This window comes from Manis javanica, chromosome 13 (genome assembly GCF_040802235.1).
Source record: "Manis javanica isolate MJ-LG chromosome 13, MJ_LKY, whole genome shotgun sequence".
Classification (NCBI taxonomy): domain Eukaryota; kingdom Metazoa; phylum Chordata; class Mammalia; order Pholidota; family Manidae; genus Manis; species Manis javanica.
Genome location: NC_133168.1, coordinates 23,623,534 through 23,644,126, shown reverse-complemented (window position 1 = coordinate 23,644,126; position 20,593 = coordinate 23,623,534). Strand labels below are relative to the sequence as shown.

Below are 20,593 nucleotides of genomic sequence, written 5' to 3'. Positions count from 1 at the left end.
TATTTCTTGTACCTACAAGGTCCTTGGTGTTCACACTCTACAAAGAATGAAAGGTCTTAATCTTGACATCCTTTGTTCCTCAAAACCACCTGCCCCACCTCAAGCAACAAGTAATTCAGACTTTGACTGCAAAAGTGACACTTGGCAACTGCTGACAGTTTCTCAGCAAAAACTCTTAGGATAAATGGATTAAATGAGGCCTGGATGGTGTCAACTTCCTTACAGATGATATGCATCTTAGAAATGGGGGTCAGAAAAACTCTCTTTCATGTATTTTGAGTTGATCATTGGAAAAATTGACCCAACTATTGTGTATGACATATTTAGCTATTTGTGCTGTTATGTCAATGTCAACCAGAAAGAGTGGTACTGTTACAGAGTTCTAAGTATGCCAGTAATTCCAGTGGGAAGCATTCTCTCCCTGAGATCCCCTCTTTCTGTCTACTGTACAGTCTCTGCCAAAAGCTTAACTTTCACAAAGCAGAATATCCATTGCCAAAAATGTGGTACCATGCTAAAAATGCTAAGAGAAGTCACTGGGAAAAAAACATATTTCAGCAAACAAGGAATAGTGACATCATCCTTTTTAAGAAACATCTTAGATTTTGTAAACCAGATGGTAGAAATCCTAATTCACCTGCCCTTATCTGCTCCATCTTTCACTTCCAAAGTTTCATTTTGAATTTTTCCCTTAGTCAGAGATATTAAAACCACATTGACACTGGGAAAGCCATCATGATTTAGTAAGCATATAAATCTGAGCTTATAGTTAAACCAATAGTTTCTAAAGCCTTATGAATTTTATTGCAAAGATGATAACCTGCCTCCCAAACACTCACTGACACCATGTGGATGAGAGCCCTGACCTCCAAGGATTTAAGTTGGTGATGCTGAGCTTCCAACTTTGTTCATAAAAATCTAAGTGAAGTTCAGGTAACATAATCCAACACTTATGAAACTAATGGCACTTCTTATCACATTACAGAAGCTGAGCAAGACTCTTCAAGTTTTCTGTATGCAGACTGCATTAGTACACGCTGCAAATATAATGTATAAGCGAAGAGAAACTTACCAGTTTTAATTTATTGCAATAAATAATTGTGCAAATGGCACCAAAATGCAAATCAGACAATGGCTAAGTTAGTGGGAACAAGCAATCAGGATGATTTTATATAGTTCATCTTCTATATAAATAAATTTTGATGTGTGAGAATGTCAGTGCTGACAGACTGTTTCTATAATAATATCCTAATAGCTTGGAGACCTCCTGGGGAAATGATCTTTCTGCTCTGTCTGAGGGTATTTGAAATCAGTCACATCCAAAATAAAACACTGAGTACAGCACAAAATGTAAGTGCAGAGAGAAGAAATGTGCTATATGGCTAGCTCCTAATCCTGAGGAAGAACTAGGTAATTAAGCCTGTTTCTTGCAGCAACTTTTATTCACTAATTTAAGCAGGAGATGGGGGAAAAAAACATCCTTTCTTCCTATTTTTGTTGTTAGTGAATTTGAGGAAAAGAAAAACACTCCCAAGAAGAGTAGAGAACGGAGAGCCGTAATCGGTGGGTGGTTCCACAGGCTCTTGGTCCCTCGGCCTAACCTTCTGGGTTTATAGTTTGAGGTGTTTTTGTTTGTTCAACAGCTGTTTTCATAAAATTCAGTAATTATTATTTTAAGGAGAACAGCTTCTAAATATACTATAAATTAATACAAATATTATTAATATATATAATATCCCCCATTGTTACTTAAATGCACTGAATGTCATTTTGGATCATTCAGTTCAATTAAATCAGAACATTGCTAGCAACAAAGCTTGTCCTGGATTAAGGGGGGCGGGGCAGTCGGTCTGCTATGCTGCATGGCTGCAGGTGAAAAGCAAGGGCAACACCCTTCTGCCAACAGACTGCTTGTGTTTAAATTTAATTAAAGCCGATTCCTGTTTCCGACTGTCCTGAGGCCCCCAGCATTTCTGCAATATTCTTACTGTTTTTGTACTCACTCAAGAGGGAGCCCAGAGATAGCACAGAGCTGGTGATAGAGTGGGACATGGTTTTCTTTTAAATCAGAATTAGGAAATGCTTCCCACTTTTCCAATAACCTGGCTAATGGGAAGATGTCTAGTACAGACTGTCCGGCAGTAAGGTTATAGTGGGACTCATGAGTTCCAGATGTACATGATTTAGTCAATATCAGGTAGAAACACAAGCTCTGCATCTGATGGTGTGATAGTAAGCTGCAAGCAGTATTGAAAAAAATGCAACAGAATCATCTGCTAATTACTCTGAAAGTGCAAATCCCAGTCCTTATCAATGGCAGGAAGGACTTGTGCTGTCTGGGAGACGAGGACGAGGAAATGAAGAGCCAACTTCAGTAACACACTGCACTCCTTTTCGTCTTAAACAAAATACACATGAATACATTAACAGCATGGGAGCCAGCTGGCAACGTCTTATCCGTCTTATCTGTAGGAGAGTAGAAAGTGCGTGAAAACCGTTCGAGTCACTCAGACAATTCAGGTGAGAACAAGTTTACAAACAATTCTGTCCTCCCGCCACAGGCAGAGCCTGAGCATCTTTGCACTAATTTTCAAGCCTTAGAAAGCATTCTTAGTATGAAGGAAAACCTATAAATATGAACTGAAAACAAGATTCACAGGAAACAATTTGCGGCAACACAGTTTAGCCTGCCACCAAGTAGAAAATCTGGCTAGTGCCACCTTGTATTTAAGCCATGAGACAAGAAAATCAAACTAGAAAGGATTTTATAAAATCCCTGAATGAAAGCTTATATTCCTTTCTGTGTGAAAGGCAAAGAAATAAGCCATTGACTTCTTTATCCCTAACTTAGCCAGCATCCAACATGCAATACAAGGCAGGATATTTATCCTACCACCCTTTGCACAGACACAGATTTCCATAAAATCAATTAATCTTAGGGGTAAAAGAGGCCCTGGAGGTCATGACACCTAACTTGCCATACAGTACTCCCACAGCCAGGAGATTGTCCAGCCTCAGTTCAAAAACCTCCCCTTGGGCAGCTTCCCACTGCTCAAGGTAGCCCCTCCCACGGATGGAGAGCAGGAGTTGGCTGAGCGCTCCAGCCCTGAGCTGAGTCTGCTTCCTGGTGATTTCCACGCATCGGTTCCAGCTTGGTCCTCTAGAGCATCTCAGAGGGTATCCCCTCATCATTACCACGATGGCTTTTCAAATATTTGAAGGCACTAAGAGCCTTCTTCACTGAGGCTGTACATTTCCAACGTCCAGAAATTCCCTTCTATCCAATGAAGAGATAGGCCCTTTATTGCCCCAGGACACTAACCTAGACTATATCCTACTTGGATGTCCAGTGTCAAAATATACTGACCAGAATGATACAGTATTACATTTGGGCCCATGTGCACAGGCTTCTGCCCTTTAGTAGGAAAAATTAGACAAATGCAGAAATAAACTGTAAGATAATATAGAAAGAAATATATTTTATTTCCCTAAAAATATATAAAAAGATGATTAGATGTGGAGGCAGAGGAAACTGCTTCCTTGGAGAGATCTGGGAAGGCTACATGGAGGAGGAGGAAGATTTGAGGGGATCTTGAAGGATAGGTGAGATTTTAATAAGCAGAGAAATATGTTAGGAGACGAAGGGATTCCAAGGTAGAATAAACTGAAAAAAAGAACTGAAGAAAGAAAAGGGTATGATGCCACCTGGAAAATAACAGCCCAATCAGACTGAAGTTCATAAGGCAACAAGGGAAGGAATGGGATATGAAGCTTTATTTGAAGATGTTGGACTTTTTTTAACAAATGCTTACCAGTTATGCTTACCAAAATTTGACCAATCACTTAGTCATGGCTGATGACTTTTTTACTCAGTGTAGGAATCTAAGATAATCATTTCCATACTTCTAATATACTCAAATTGGATTTGGCCACACAAACATAGAGGCACACATGTGTTAGAATGGCCATCCTCAAAAGGCAAAAGGTAGCAAATGCTGGTGAGGATGTGGAAAAAAGGGAACCCTTGTGCACTAGTAGTGGAAATGTAAATGGTGCAGCCACTATGGAAAACAGTAAAAATTTAAAAATAAAACTACCATATGATCCAGCAATTCCACTTTTGGGAATATATCCAAAGGAAACCAAAACCCTAACTCTAAAAGATGTCTGTTACCAGATGTTCACTGCAGCATTATTTGTAACAGCCAAGACATGGAAACAACCTAAATGTCCATCCATGGATGAATGGATAAAGAAGTTGTGGTATATACATTCAATGGAATATTATTTGGTCATAAAAAATGAGAAAATCCTGACATTTAAACAATATAGATGGACCCTGAAGGCATTATTCTAAGTGAAATAAGTCCGACAGAAAAAGACAAATACTGTATGATCTCACTTACATGTGGAATGTAAAACAAACTCGTGGAATAAGAGATCCCACTGAGATCACCAGAAGCAGGTAGTGAGGGAGGGGGACTTGGAGGAAGGGGATCAAAAGGTCCAAACTTCCAGTTATAAGTACTGGGATATAATAGGTTGACTGTACTTAACACTACCATGTCATATAGGAAAGTTATTGGGAGAAAATCTTTAAGAGTTCCTATCACAAGGAAATATTTTTTCTTTTTTTTCTTTTTCTTTCTATCATATCTATATGAGATGATGGATACTAACTGAACTTACTGCTGCAATTATTTCACAATATTTTTAAGTCAAACCATCAAATGGTTGTATACCTTAAACTTACAACAGTGATGTGTGTCAATTATATCTCAACAAAAAAGGGGGAAAAAACACTAGAGGGGTAGTATGTATGAATATTTTTGCAAACAACAGCATGTAACATGTTTTACTTTATTTCATACTATTTATATTCCAGGCATTATACTAAGGCATAAAACTTATATCCATATCCATTATATCCATATGAAGTAGGAACTACTGTTTTCTCCTTCTTATAGAAGAGGAAACTGAGGCACAGAGAGGTTAAGAAACCTGCCCAAGATCAAACAGCTAATGAGTGAGTTAAGATTTGAACCTTAAAGTCTGGCTCCATGCTGCCTCTCACATTAAATATATAGTTACTTATTTTAACAACCTGTTTAGAATCTTACCAATTTAGCCTTTTTAAAAGCTCTTTTTAGTCTACAGGATGAGCTAAAGCAACTTCTTTTGGTTTGTATCTATCTATTCATCTTCCGGAACTCGTACTATTCTGGATACTGATTAAGGAGCTTATTTAATGTGCCAAATCCCAAGAACTCTGAGTCATCATAGAACATGATTTGCTTCTCTATGTCTAACCAAAGGAAAACTTGCCTGTGGTAAAAATATATCTATAGACCATGCCCAGTTCCCCTCAGACCTCCTAGACAGCAGCTTCCATGATTAAGGGGAGGCTAATCTCTCCTAGCTGCCACTCCGTCTCCGCTTCCAGGATGGCGCACAACTGAACAATTCTAGACAGATAAAAATGTAACTTGCTGTTAAAATCACCAGGAAAGAAAATTCCACAGCGTCCCCCAAGGTAACAAATCCCCCTGCCTGACCACTTGGAGACATGCCTATTCATCACATGAGAAAGTTTGTTTACATACTTCCCATGAAACTGCTTTCTCCTCATTTCTTCAGGTGCCCTTGGGTCCCTCAAAACCTGCTTTGTTCTGCAGCAGCTGGAGCTGTTTCAAATTCCAGGATCACTTGCTGGGGTGAATGTGCAGATCCACGGTGCGCCGACCCAGGGAGACTGGCCCTCTCGCAGGGAACCCTGTAACTTCCTCTCCACGTCAGTGAGCTTTCTGCTCTGATTGTCTGGCTCATCTTTTGGGGGCTCACTTACTTTCCAAGTCCTCAGAAATTTGCAGGGCTAGGCTGTGCAGCATAAGAGAGCCCCAAAGTCTTAATTCTCAAAAAGCTTCAATACTCCTGTGGCCACCACTCTGTACCCATCCTCATGGTAGCATCTGACCCTCCTCCTCATCCTCCCAGCCAGCAAAGATAAGGTACAGGACATAATCACCTCTCCCTTCATTTCTTACTTCTACCCACAAATTCTCCTGGTATTGCTAGATCTGGGAAGCAATTATCTACCGTTAAAGATTCCACTCAGAACATGCAAGTCTCAAATCAGCCTCTGCTGACACCGACCAGCCCCTGCTGAATTGGTCAGTTAAGGAGGTTGAAGGATGTTTTCAGTCCTCCACCCTTCATTCATTCATTCACCAAGTAATTATGAAGCATCCACCAAGTTGTCCCAGACACTGCACTAAGTGCTTGGGGTACAAAGATGAGTAAGTCTTTGCCCATACCTTCCAGGTGCTCACATTTAGTGGGATAGACCAATCACAAACCAAATCACTGAGTTAGGGTGTTATAAGTTCTATAACGTCCTGCTGTGATGTGTTTATATGCTATGGTGTGATATACAAGGAAGACACAAATAACTGCCTGGAAGAGCTGGAGGATACGAATTTTGAGCTGAGCTTTCTGAATGAAGAGGAGTATGCCTGGAAGAAAAGGGGAATAAAATAATCTTGTCAGAGAATGCAGCCTGAAGAAAACACTAATACATAAAAATATATGCCATATTCAGAGGGGAAAGAATGAGTCTACTGTGGTCGGTAAGGCTGAGGGGGGGGAGGGGAAGCAGGCCTGAGGGAGTAATCTGAAAGGCTGTGACTAAACTGCGCAGACTCTGCCAAGGATTTGCTTTCTTTCAGTGGGCCACAGGGATCCAGAAGAGCCAGAGCTTTTCTTTGTCCTAGAAAAATGCCTCCAATATGGCAAAAGGTATAAAAGGTGTAAGTGCAGGAGGTAGGATGGTTAGCGAGGAAACATTCTAATAACCAGGTGTCCTCCTAGCTGCAAGTGGGGGAGAGCTCTAGCTGCAAGTGGGGAGAGCATGACAGTTGTCAGACATGGGAAGGTGTATCCTGAGAGGGCTCAGTGCCTTTCCCTGAAGACCCTGAGTAGGATGAGGCTCCATGGGAGAGAGATTTCACCTCCGTAGAAGGAACCAGTAGGGTGTGGCTCTGAGAATGGAAAGTGCTTACAAATGGCGTGGTGCTGTGGGATTGTTCTACTTCATATTCCTCTTGCATTCCCTTCAATACACTACGACGCTAAGGACATGCAGAAGGATTCCCATAGGACTTCCCACTATGAGCCTACTGCTAGGGGGCAGGGGAGAAATATATTACATTTTTTAATTTATTGGCTAAGGGAAAATATGGAGATTTGTGGCTAATATAAAATACTGCTGAATGCTACTCCAAGTACACTGCAGGCAAGCAGGAGCCAGCAAAGCATATATTTACTAAAACCTTTTGTATGCCAGGGCCAAGGCCTTAGCAAAGATCAGCTTTTATTTTGAAGGCCCTATTTCTAGCTTGGCAGAACAGCTACCCTCATTGATGACCTGCCCAGTGCCAGACTTCATTCTAGCTGCCTTATTTATATAATCTTAATTTGCACAAACACTATATGAAATATTATTATTCCTATTTTATAGATATTGAAATGGAAGCACAGAGGGTAAATAACATACCTAAAGTCATTATACTGGAGGGTGGTAGAAATGGGACTGGATCCCAAAGCCCTTGGCCTTCTGCGTCCCACATCGCGCCCCCCGCTGGTCCCAGGAGGGCTGGTCAGCAGAGAGCTCTGGCCCAGGGCCCTGGGGCCAGTGCTGGAGCGGGAACGGCAGCAGTGTCTGGCTTAGGCTTTCACTATGCACCCACGGTTCTGGGCAGCAACCTTTTTAAACTAACTCTCTTTAAGTGAAACCACTTTCATTTCCATATTTTTCGAAGTATCCTTTAGGATAGAAAGAGGAATCCGACTCTGGGAGACCAAAGTGAACTCACCCTGTAGCTCTGCCTTTAGAGCCTCTTTCTTTTTGGGGAATAAATCACGTTTACATTCACCCAAATTGTTTGGGGAAGCCAGAGTTCTCATGAGAAGCAAGTTTTTTAAAAAGCAAAAATGCTTGTTTGCTTTCATCTAATACAATAAATAGTTCAACAACTCTCTTGACCACAAAACCTTTTTCCAAACAACACCTGGCACCCTGCAGAACTGACTGTTCACAGAACACGGTGAAACAAGCAAAGGACGCCTGTCACTCTTCACTGCCCTCAAGGCAACCCTAATATATCGAGGTGGGAATTAGTCTGGTGGGTAATGATTCAATGAGAGAATTCTGCAGGCAGTGTGGGTGTGAAGAAACAGCAGGCCACATGCACTGATGACTGACTGGGTGAGTTATTAACTCCTCTGAGCTTCGGTTTCCTCATCTATGAAATGAAGGAAGCATAAGTTTGCCTTGGGGATTCATGAAATAATGCATGGAATGGGTTTAATATAACTGACACATAATAAGACTCATGGAATGTTAGCTATTTTTAAAATCATATCAAATTCTGGAAGCAAAAATACATGAGACTTGTAAAAATGTTTTATAAATTCAATACTATTATATAAATATCAGTTATTAGTTGTTATTGTCAGATAACTTCCTAGTCTCTGTAAAATGCTGCAGTTCAGTTAGGTCCTCCGTGTGCACAGAAAATACCCAGTTGTTAACAATTGATTACTCAGCTTGTTAAGGCTTGATTACTGATGTGGTCCTGAACTGCAATGGAGAGAAACAAAAATCCCCCCCCCCCTTCTATAAATGGAAATAACTTTTCAAGGGACCACTTCCTTTTGGAGTGAGAAGTAAAGCAGAGAAAACACTTAGGTAGGGGTCTTTGTAATCAGTAAAGTGTAAGAAGGCAAAGAACATTTAAGCAGATCACAAGAAAATTTTAATAGAGTAATCTGCAAGAATCTTTAGAATTTTTGGCCAAGGTGGCCAATTTACAACAAACTGACCAGACACTAGCAGGGGGCGCCCAGCAGCTTGGGATCCAGATTAACTGGAAGAGTTTTGTATCCTTCCCACAGAGGCTAACTGCCCACCGAGGTGCCCAGGGGGTGCTGGAGGAAACTATCCTAACACACTGTGAACATGCACACACACCTAACTGTGGGCATTGCCCAGCACCCACACCTCCCTCAAGTTTGTGAGCAGGGCGTGAACACAGAAACAAGAGGCCCTGCTCTAGTCCTGCTCCCGGATTCCTTCTCTTGTCCCCTGTCCTCTCTGCTCCCCTCCACCTTCCTTGTTCTCTTTCTTCCTTTTTCCAAAAGAAAATGTCTTACCTTTGATAACATTTTCCAGTTGGCGAGGCAGTCTTACAGCTGCCCTGATGCAGGGGCTTGGGAGCCCAGAGAGGGGCGTCTGCGTTTGCAGCTCGTGCAGGCTCTCCCCATGTGCCCTTGGGCAAGGTTGGAGAACTACAGCGGTCGGATAAGAATACTTGCCTCAAAAAACCGTTGGGAAGATTAAATGATCTAATGTATTAGAGCATTTCCACTGCAGCTGCCATGGTAAAAGTTTCCCTTAAGCAGCAGCTGTTGGTAGGAGGCCTCTCTGAGTTAGAATTTCCATAACAGGAAACCAAGGCATAAAGAGAGGATGGGATTGCCCAAGGCCATTCAATTACTAAAAAACAGAACTAGACTTTGAACTCAGGGTACTGGATTGCCTGGACACTTGTCACTAACCCAAGAAATATATTTCTTAGTAACATAGAGGATGACTCTATGAGACTTGGCTTTGGTGGCCAAGAACTGACATGATTCTCATCATCTTACAGTGGGCAGGAAATTATGGTCTGACTGGGACGATTCACAGCTTTACACAAGAATGTATGTACATATACGTATGCATATATTTTACATTAAACTATGAAAATTTTTGCCTAAGAAAATTGTAGGTAGGTTAGGTATGGAAAATCTCCAGTGACATTCAGGGGACATTCAAGAACAAAGCAGAGGCCATTCAATGATGTGAAGGGAGAGGAAAAGCAAACCCAGCCTCCACCTTGGCTGCAGCATTGCTGACTCAGTGTTTTTATTTCTTCAAAGGAATATTTGCTGTAGTTCTTATATTTAACAAGCCATCTTGTGCTTAGTGTTTTATAAACACAAAACAAAATACAAATTTTTTAGAAAGCAAGAACACACAACAATACTGAATAGTGCTGGGAAAGCATCATAATTTGTTTGATGTATAAGAAAGGAACTTTTCTGGGTAAAGTTTGGATAATTGTTATCTTAGAATTTGAGGAAATATATATAAACCCCTAAGACATTATCAAATATCTTATTGAGAAATCAGAAAACTCTACTCGAACCTAAATAAAAATGCATAAATAAAATCTACCTTTTATTACAACCAGCTTGCAAATGAGGTGGGCAATTTCTTTCAGGCTAAAATTAATAGCCCTTTAAAATTCATTTTATTAATATTGGACTCATTTGAAAACCCTCCAAATAAAGGTTTGGGGGTGGGTTGCAAGTTTCCTTGATCCGTAAGTTCGCGGACCTGGGGGTCCTTATACTGACTTTCTAAACCTGCCCACCTCTTAAAAGCTTTATTTTAAGTATAAAAAGGCCTGGGAACTGCAAAGTCATCTCCAGGGAATCACTGTATAAATGAGTGTTTCACCAAACTAGAATTTTATTTCCTATACTAAATATAATTTCAGTATTTATTATTAAATAAGACTTTAATTTTTTAGAGCAGTTTTAGGTTTACAGCAAAATTGAGCAGAAGGTACAGAGATTTCCTGTATATCCCCCTGCCTGCACACATGCACAGCCTCCTCCATTATCAACATCCCCCACAGGAACTGTAACATTCGTTATAATTAATGAACCTATTCTGACTCATTGTGGTCACCCAAAGTCCATAGTTTACATTACAGTTTACTTAAGCGTTGTAAATTCTATGAGTTTGGCCAAATGTATAATTACAGTATCTACCATTACAGCATTGTAAGATAAATTCTAACCGAAATAAGCAGGTGACGAGAGAAAACAAAGAGCTGGGCAGTTTATTTGAGTGCAATCTTGGGCGATGTTCCCCAGTCTGACTAGTCACAGGCCAGGGAAGTCATGCTCAGCAGGGCAGGCAGCAAGTTTTTAAAGAAGGTAGGGGGAGGCAGAGCTTAGATTTACAGCGGTGCGAGGATTGGCTAGCCTAAGGCACATTTTTCAGGTTGGGAGGGGCAGCAGCTGGGGACTTTGGCACATCATCAGTGTCCGACGTGCTCACCCTTCCCTCCTGTGCCTCCAACCTTACAAGCATCATGCTGAGTATTCTCACTGCACCATCAATCCTCTCTGCTATGTCTCTTGATCCCTCCCACTCCCTGCCCCTGCCCTAAACCCTAGCAACCACTGATCCTTTTCCAGAATGTCATATAGTTGGAATCATAAAATATGTAGCCTTTTTAGATTGGCTTATTAGTGATATACATTTAAGGTTCCTCCATGTATTTTCATGAGTTTATATCTCATATTTTTCACCACCAAATGATATTCCATTGTCTGGATATGCCACATTTTATTTATCCATTCACCTGCTGAAGTATAATAATATAATTTTAATCACAAATAGTGCAAATATGGAAGTAGTATGTAATGTATAAATTCTCAGAGTTTTAGAGTCTAACACCTAAATCATGTTATACCTGAAAGCTATGACGAGATGAGTTTAAAGCTTAATATGTGCTGTGTGCTTTTGCATAAAACATTTATCCTTCATGAGCTTTTGTTTCTTCAATAACAATGTGGGGATAATAATATATATTTCCAAGGGTTCTGTAAGGAATGGGCAAGAAAAGATAGATAAAAACTTACACTATGGAGTTAGACTTTCAATAAGAGTTATGCAAATGTTGGTTGAATCTGAATCTGAATTGAACCTGAAGCTAGAAATGTCCAATCCTTGAAGGTTTCCAATGCCCTTGCAACCCTCACCCAACCTAACTCTCTAGAGTAGCATTCAGAGAATAGCAGGTTTTCAAGCCATCTGACTGATCTCTCCTCCAGAAGACCTCAAAATTCTCAGACACAATTTCATTCTCATAAGTAATCACCTGTTTTGTTCAAAAGCACCAGTTTCCAAACATAAGGAGGGTTTATCTGTTTATTTTGTTTTAAGGAGGACAGTCTTTACTGAACTGAAATTTTATGTTGAAGTACTTCTCTATAAAATCAGTAAAATCTGTATTTATTAATAGTGAAGATGTGTGAGTTTGGAATAGAGTAGGGTCTGACCTCCAACCAGCTTGCCTTCCCTTTTACAACTAATCTCTTCCACATCCCCAAAGGCACCAGATAACCTCCAGAAATCTCTAAGATGGTTTGAAAACTTCTGTTCTAAATAAGCCTTTCCATTCTAGGGTAGGAAAGCCACCAAGAATAATCTGCTATATCCCTCATGCTCCTGATCTTTCATCAGCCAAATGAACATACATGTAATACAGGGAAAACCAGGATGCTGACTGCCAATGGAGTCACCATCTATTGAGAAATCTCAACTAAACAGATGTGGGTAAAATGCAATCAATATTTCCAGAATCTCTCCCCTGGCCTTAGTGCATCCCCATATCAGCAGGTGTTTCCAAGGGGTGGAGAGAAGTAGTCCATCTCCATATCAATAGGTAATTAATTACAAGGGGGACTGAGGGTATACCTGGACTGGAGAGGTTTGGTGGGGTCCCTTTTTGCAGCCCAGTCGCAGAGACACAGGGGAGCAGAAGTGGATGACTGCTTGTGAGCAATAAACAGGTTTCTCCCACTTTATTTCTCCCTTTAACTGATTTTGCTTTCAAAGATATTTTGCCCTAGGCTGGCAGATCTGCCCCCTTACTTCATTTCAAATCCTTGTGATCTTTAAAACTATCTTGGCTCAGTTAATTAATGAAGGCTCATGGTGTGATTTATTTTAACCTAACTTGTTAGTGCATCCTTAGTTTTAGTTTGGTGGTGAGTGAAATAAATGGAAATAAATATTTCTGATTTAGGCATAGAATACAAAACTGTAAGATTCAATATTCTGCATGTCTAAACTCATTTCATGGTTAGCACCTACTTGCAGACATACTCAAAAAGCTATAAAAACAGGTACAATCCTTTGGGTCTAAACTGAGCCAAGTAGGCCCAGAGACATGAGAGTATCAAAGATGAGGCCTTGCCCTGGTGTCGAGTTTACTTCAACCTCTCAAGCGGAAGGAATAAAGTGCTGTGCTTTAATTTGGGGGCTATTTATACACCTTAGTAATTACAGATGTGAGAGCAATGTCTTTTGTAAGAAAGTACTGTCTAAAACCATAGTTTTAAGGATCTGGATAATAGCTTTCCAGTAGCTATTTGTATTTCTCTTTAGATTGACTATCTCTTGTATCTGTACTTACAGAAACGTGCTCCACACAGTTAAATCTAAGATTACTACATTTCAGAAAGGAGAAAGACTCTCTTTATTTGGTTGGAAGCAGACAGAATGGTATTTGTATTACTCTTCTGTAGCTCCAACATTTTCCCCAGCACCACTTGTCACAGTTAAACCATTTTAACTACTGAGTGAAAGTGACTACACAGCACTTTGCAAATGAAGCTCTTCTTTAAATAATACATATGGCTATTTTTACTCATAAATTCATTCCCATGCAAATCCTATTTATAAAAGGCAAGGGTTAATAATACACAAGCTGCACTATTGCCTACACACAGTGTTATCCATTAACATAGCTTGTTTCAGTCTCTTGGAAAATAAGCCTTTTCAAATCAGTGAGAGACTCTAATCTAATAAATTCAAATTCATCTGAATTTATTACAGTCAACTTTTTTTTTTGCCCTTTTCTATCTTAATGCTTAAACTAAAGAGGTTTATTTAGTTCTACAGTTTGTGTTTGCTATTGGAGAAATACAAGAAAAATTTCCTGAAAGAATCATGTTTTCCTAGTTGTGAACTGTAGAGAAACAGAATGTGCAGGGTTGTGAGACACTAAGAAGGCTGAGTTGGAAACAGAACCTGCTGCTCAACCTTATGGCTAAAGACCTGAAATGCCAATATTCTGGTCTGAACGGGTGGCTGAGTTTCATAAATATCCATGCTGTTGTGTGATTAGCCACAGAAAGGAGAAACTGTGACTCATTGAAATGCAAGCAAATTAAAACAAATACACGAAAACTCAGAAAAAAGAACAAAAAAACAAACTGTGATGCAGTGCAACGTGCAGGGATAAAATGCTGTTTCATTGCCAGGGGCCACAGATTACACCCCAGGGTTAGCCAGAGAGTTTATGAAAGACAGGACTCAGATTCAAGCCAGAAGACCCAGCACATGCATCAACCTATCCTTCTTCCTCTGTGTCCTATGGAAATGATAGAAAAGTTACTAGTTTTTTTAATGAACCTATTAACAATGCTGTCAAGAAAGGAATCGAGCACAACAGAAAGCCCAAGGAACCAGGAAGAAAGCAAATATGATCATATGAACAAAGAAAACAGAGTAAGGATAAACACACTTCAAAACTATAGCGCTCCATGAAACTGCAAAATCTAGGTCAGCTAATACAAAATGCAGGAATGTGACCTGGGACACTCATCAAGGTAATTAATAAAGAACTGAATGCAGAACAGCTGAGCTAACTGGCCCCTTACAATTTCTGGAATTATAATGGTTAATACTTATTCAGAACGTAAGCCAAGTACTCACTGATTCTTCACAACAACTCTCTGAAGTAGGTATTGGTATTATCTTTATTGTAAATAAAGAAGCAGGCACAGAGAGTGTAAGGAACTTATTTATGGCCACATGGCTAGTAAGTGATAGGGCAGGAATTTAAGCCCAGGAACAGTGTGGCTCCAGAAACCATGTTTCTAACAGCCATGCTACACTGCCCTGCTGCAGGTCCATCGAATACTCCTCCTTTGTGAAATTGAGAGGCTTCAGATTTAGGACAGCATTCTGAGCACAAGTTGCCACCTTACCTTCCTGCACAATCCCCAGAAATAATAGCAACAAAATATTCTTCGTATTCCTTTCTACAGTGAAAAGCAAGGAATGCCTTCATAACACCTGAAACTTCCAGACTGCTGAAAGACAAAATCAAAGGGGATAAAAGAGGGGAAGCCAAAGCTTATGCCAAAAAGGACTACAGAAAAAAAGAGGCCTAGGGTGCTTGGAGCCCAGATGGGAGAGAAGTGGGCCTTGAGGCAGCTAAGGGGACTGTGCCCCACCCTGCCCTTGAGCTATGCTGATGAGCAACCGAGGTTCTGGCCCAGGAGAACTATGAAGCACTTGGGCCAGGGACACGGAGCAAGGCCCTGGGGGAAGGAAGGAGAAACTATATCCACTGTACGCAGAAAACTGCCTGCAGCCTCTGGGTAAAAGCATCTCTGCCCCTCTTCCAGCCACTGGGGGGTGCACCTCATCAGACAGCACATGCTCACCCTCTCCCAAAAGCAGGCTGCACGGACAGCCAGCAGGGATGACGCCCTAACCCAAAGAGCACAGAACCATGAGGCACCAATATTTGATTCAGAACATCACCGGACAACAAACAGAAGGATTTGCATTTTAAGGAAATAGAACAAACAGAATAAACCTTTAGGACAGATATAAATAACATCCTCAGAGATATAAAAGTAAATATGCTATACATGAAGTGAAGCAAGTGTAGATTTTGAAAATTAAAAATGTGATTATTTAAATAGAAAAATAAACTCAAAAGTTAAGCTAAGTAGGAAATGGACAATGAAAAACTAATTAATTAGCTAGATGATCAGACTGAAGAATTCTTCCACACTCACCTTGAGAGACTCAATGTACAACTACAACAAAAAAAGTTAAGCGGGTCAGAGGTTAGAACCAGAGGTTCTAATATTTATCTAATTATTATCCCAGAAAAGAGATTATATAGTCGTGAAGGGAAGAAATTTTCAAGATAAATAATGGAGGAAAATCTTCAACTAAAGACAGGTATCTCCCACACAGAGGACCCACAAAGTGCCAAACAGGGTGAAAAAAGACTCATTCTGGTGTGTATTCAGAACTTCAGAGATAAAGATAAAATCTCAGTTGTTGCATAGAGGAAAAATTTCCTGATTCCAAATAAAGAAACAAGAATTAGACTGACATAAGCTTTTTGAACATTCACAGTAGATGCAAAAGTGTCTTCTTGGAGCTGTCTCTTAAAAATCATGAGGGAAAATTATTTTGAGCAAGAATTCTATGCCCAGCAAATTATCACTCGAGTAGATCAAAATAAAGACATTTTTGAACACACAAAGATTGAGAACATTTTAAATGTATGAGCTCTCTCTCAGTGTCCTCTAAGTTATATTTCAGCAAAAATTCAAAAAGCAAAAAATAAGCGAACAAAATATAACCAAAACAGCAATGATAAGCAAAAATAGTAGTATAAATGATATTTTAGTAATACACATACTCTATCATTATACATATCATAGTATATACAATAAATATAATAATATAAAAATATATAATATCTATTATATACATAGATTATATATATGGTGTACAAAATATTAAAATATAAATAAAATAATATATGTCAAGAATATAAATATTTCTAACCAAATTAAAATCTCAGATAATGTCAACATAGCTGAGCAGAAATGAAGCAAGATATATAAGCATTCTACTGTCCTTATCTTTTTTGGAGAAATTATATGGAAAGCAATTAATTTAATGATGTTGATAAAAAAAACTATATGTGATTTCACTTATTTTTGGAGTATAAAAACAAAACAAAACAGAAGGAACAAAATAACAGTACACTTATAAACACCAAGAACTGAGTAGTGGTTGTCAAGGGGGAGGCATTAGGGTAGGGAGGAGGGAGGGTGAAGGGGATAAAGGGGCACAAAAATTCTCAATCATAATATAAGTTGGTCACAGAGGCAGCAGTACAGCATGGAGAAGGTAGTCAATGATTATGTAATATCTTACTACATTGATAGAGAGTAACCACACTAGAGGAGGTGAGGATTTAATAATATGGGTAACTTTTGAACCACTGTGTTGTATATTTGAAACCAACAGAAGACTGTCTATCACTGATACTTTAATTATAAAAAAGAAGTGCCTAATAATGCCACTATTAAAGAGAAAACTATGCTTAATACTATTAAAATTTAAAGGCCAACCAACCACCAAAAGATTAGAAATATAATGTAAAGATTATAAATATTCTAAACCTTATGATAGAGGTGGAAATGGAATAGGGAAATTATCTATCCAGGAAAGAGCAAACGAAAGGAAAAAAAGTTTTTAAAATATGGCAACTAGAAAACAAAGTAAGATAGCAGGTAGAATAAATCTATACTTATCACTAATTAAAATAAAAAGTGAAGGCATGGGTTACCATAAAAAAACACAGGAGTAAGTGAAAGTTTAGGTTCATACAGAATCTTGAGACCCCTGCCTGTTGCCTGCTGGATCCCAGAATGTTCTCAGTGATGTTTTTAACCCACCAAACAGAACGCAAGGAGATTCATCTCAGAGAATTAAGAACAGCTCCAAAGAACAGAACTAAGAATACTGACAGTAGGAATTCCCCAATTAAGCTACCTGGTCAACCTCCCTGCTGTACAGCCAACAGTTAACAGCCCCAACAATGTTTACAAAAATTCTCATCAGTGTTTTAGTGCCACATTCTTCAATGAGCATAAAACCAAGGACCAATATATATCTGAGGAAAGCCTAATAGGAACATAGTCAGAATAAAGAAAGTTGGAGGAAACTCCATTTAAAAGAAAACTTTTAAGAATGCTATCACTAATATTCCCAGAGAAATAAAAAACAAATATTATAACCTTAAAAGAAGATGAGGATACTTTTAATAAGAAGCATTCAGGCTGCCTTGAAGCCTTAAAGATGGGGGCATGAGAAGTGAGACAGAAACCTCCTCCCAAAACCACACATAATACAAAAAAAACCAGCAGATACAACTAATCCTGAAAGAGAGCCCAGAAAGAATACTGCAGTGGACTGCCTACATCTGGGGGAAAGAGAAGACATCTCAGAAATGGGTAAAGTAGCAAGGTTTACAATTCAGTGGAACCCAAGCCCTCCCCCAACCCCAGCTCACCAGTGGGAGGAAGAGAAATAGAGTGGGGAGGGATCTGAAGCCGAGGACTGCTGAACACCCAGCCCTAGAGATCTGCTCCAGGAGCAGGAACCCACATTACATGGTGCCCTGGAGATTAGAGGGGCTGAAAAGCAAAGACAGGCAGCACACTCAGAGAGACTGAGGTTCCAGCCCCTTGTGGAGAACAGGTACCCACAACAAACCACTCCAGGACAAAACAAAGGCAGGTGCTTTGAAAGACTTTCCAACAGCAAGAGGGCTGCTAAAGGGGCAAGTATTACACAGACCTAGCTGCTCGAGAGGAAGGACAGGTAGACAAAATCATCCAAGCACACTCAGCCCAGCAAGTTGGGAACCTTCAGGAACTACAGGCAATCCATCCCCTTGGTTGGCATCATGCACTGAGTTCCCCCACCATGATACACAGCCTGCCACTCTTTCCTTCAAACCAACACCTGCTCACAGATCTGCAACACCTGCCATCACACCAGGCCAGCCGGAGGACAGCCCCACCTACAGCAGCTACAAGGGCATAAACAGAGGCTCCTCTCTGCGTGATTGGCCCACTAGCCCTGGCAGTGGAGGCAGGCATTGAAGCCAGGAAGCAGGAAAGAGCTCTTTCCTCCTGGCAGGGACAGGAGCTATGCACATGCAATCCCTGTCATTGTTCCACTGGTGCTGGGAAGCTCCAGAAAGTAGAGCTTTAGGGCATTAGAGGATCCCACCTATACAAACTTATTATTCCATAGTAATCATTACAAACATATAATGGCAAAAGAACCTAGTAAAAATCAATATCCCACAAACACCAGAAAGGGGTTAATTGAAACTGAAATCACCAATTTTCCTGATAAAGATTTCAAATAAAAATCATAAGCATGCTCATGGAGCTACAAAAAAATAGAAAAGAAATCCTACCATTTACAACAACATGGATGGAACTAGAAGGGTATTATGCTCAGTGAAATAAGTCAGGTGGAAAAAGACAAGTACAAAGTGATTTCAGTCATTTGTGGAGTATAACAACAAAGCAAAACTGAAGGAACCAAACAGCAGCAGACTCACAGAACCCAAGAGTGGACTCACAGTTACCAAAGGGGTTAGGTGGGGGAGGGTGGGGGAGGGTGGGGGAGGGTGGGTGGGGAGGAAGGGAGAAGGGGATTGAGGGGCATTATGATTGGCACACATGGTGTGAGGGGATCATGGGGAAGACAGTGTAGCACAGAGAAGACAAGTAGTGACTCTGTGGCATCTTACTACACTGATGGACAGTGACTGCGTGGCGGGGGCGGAAGTCCATAATATGGGTCAATGAAGTAACCACAATGCTGTTCATGTGAAATCTTGTTAAGATTGTATATCAGTGATACCTCAAAAATAAATAAATAAAATATATATATATGTATGTGTGTATATATATATATATAAAAGAAGCATTCAGAGCATAAATAGCTCTTATAATTAGATACATATTGGACAACTATTAGAACCCTAGGAACCAAAATAAAATCTTAAAAACTTTCAGAGGGTAAAAACAGGTTGTATGCAAAAGGAAAAAAAAACTGAATTTGCATCAGACTTCTCAAAGGCAAAACTGGAGACTTGAAGAGAATGGAGCAATGCCTTCAAAAATGCTGAGGGAAATGGATTCCAACACAGAACTCATTTCAAAACCAGTTAATCATCAATTAAATATGAGGATAAAATAGAGATGTTTGGAGAATTATAAGGAGTCATAACTTTAGCCCACGCACTGTGTCTCAGGAAGCTGCTGAGGGAAGTGTTCCTCCAAAATGAGTAAGCAAAACAAGAAATAAAATATGAGATTCTGGAAAGGGAATTCAACCCAAACGAGGTAATAAAATTCCCAAAATAAAGGTGAAATGAGACCCTTGGATGATAGTGATGCAATAATCCTCAGAAGAAACAGGTCCATATTAGAGAAATTCAGAAATATCCAGTAAAGAATTTTCCAAAAGACAAAATCGATTGCATAACTCATGTGCTCAAATATATATCAAAAGGATAACTTAAAAATTAGTAGAAAGTTTAGATATAAATCAGTGATAAATATATTTGAAAAAGTAAAATAAAAAAGAAATAACTCTACAGAGAGCAAAAAGAAGTGCAGCAGAGCTTTGAATAGTTTACATGGTCATAATCATAAACACATAATACTGACCTGACCAAAATTATATGTAAGTTCCTCAGAAACATCAGAGGAATGGAAGACTGCATGAGAGAACTGATTAAAGAATGAGAAATCTTCAATTTCTCTAGAAAAAGTTCAGCAAAACAAAAAAGGAATGCAAGAGCGAATATGACATGACATACAAGGAACCATGACAACTGAGTATTATTACAAAAAGAAAAAAACTAGGGATGCAAATCCATTAGTCTTTGGCAATTAGGGTACTTTTTTCCCCAGTAGTTAGATTTCAGAGCATTATAGTTATTTTTTTAGAGCAAAAAGAAAGCCTGACAGTATTTTAATACTGTAAATATTATTTTTATTTAGTTTAAAATTTTTAGAATCAATCTAAAGATAATCCAGGGAAAGCACAATTACACAG

General features: G+C 39.6%; 1 long non-coding RNA gene across 1 annotated transcript in view; it reads right to left on the bottom strand.

The window, feature by feature from the left end:
- The window catches only part of LOC118967626 (uncharacterized), a 37,278-nt gene extending 27,809 nt beyond the window's left edge, over positions 1-9,469 (bottom strand). Inside the window, exon 1 of the long non-coding RNA XR_005054832.2 lies at positions 9,211-9,469. This is a non-coding gene — a long non-coding RNA (uncharacterized lncRNA). The remainder of the gene's footprint in view (positions 1-9,210) is intronic.
- Positions 9,470-20,593: the final 11,124 nt, after the last annotated feature.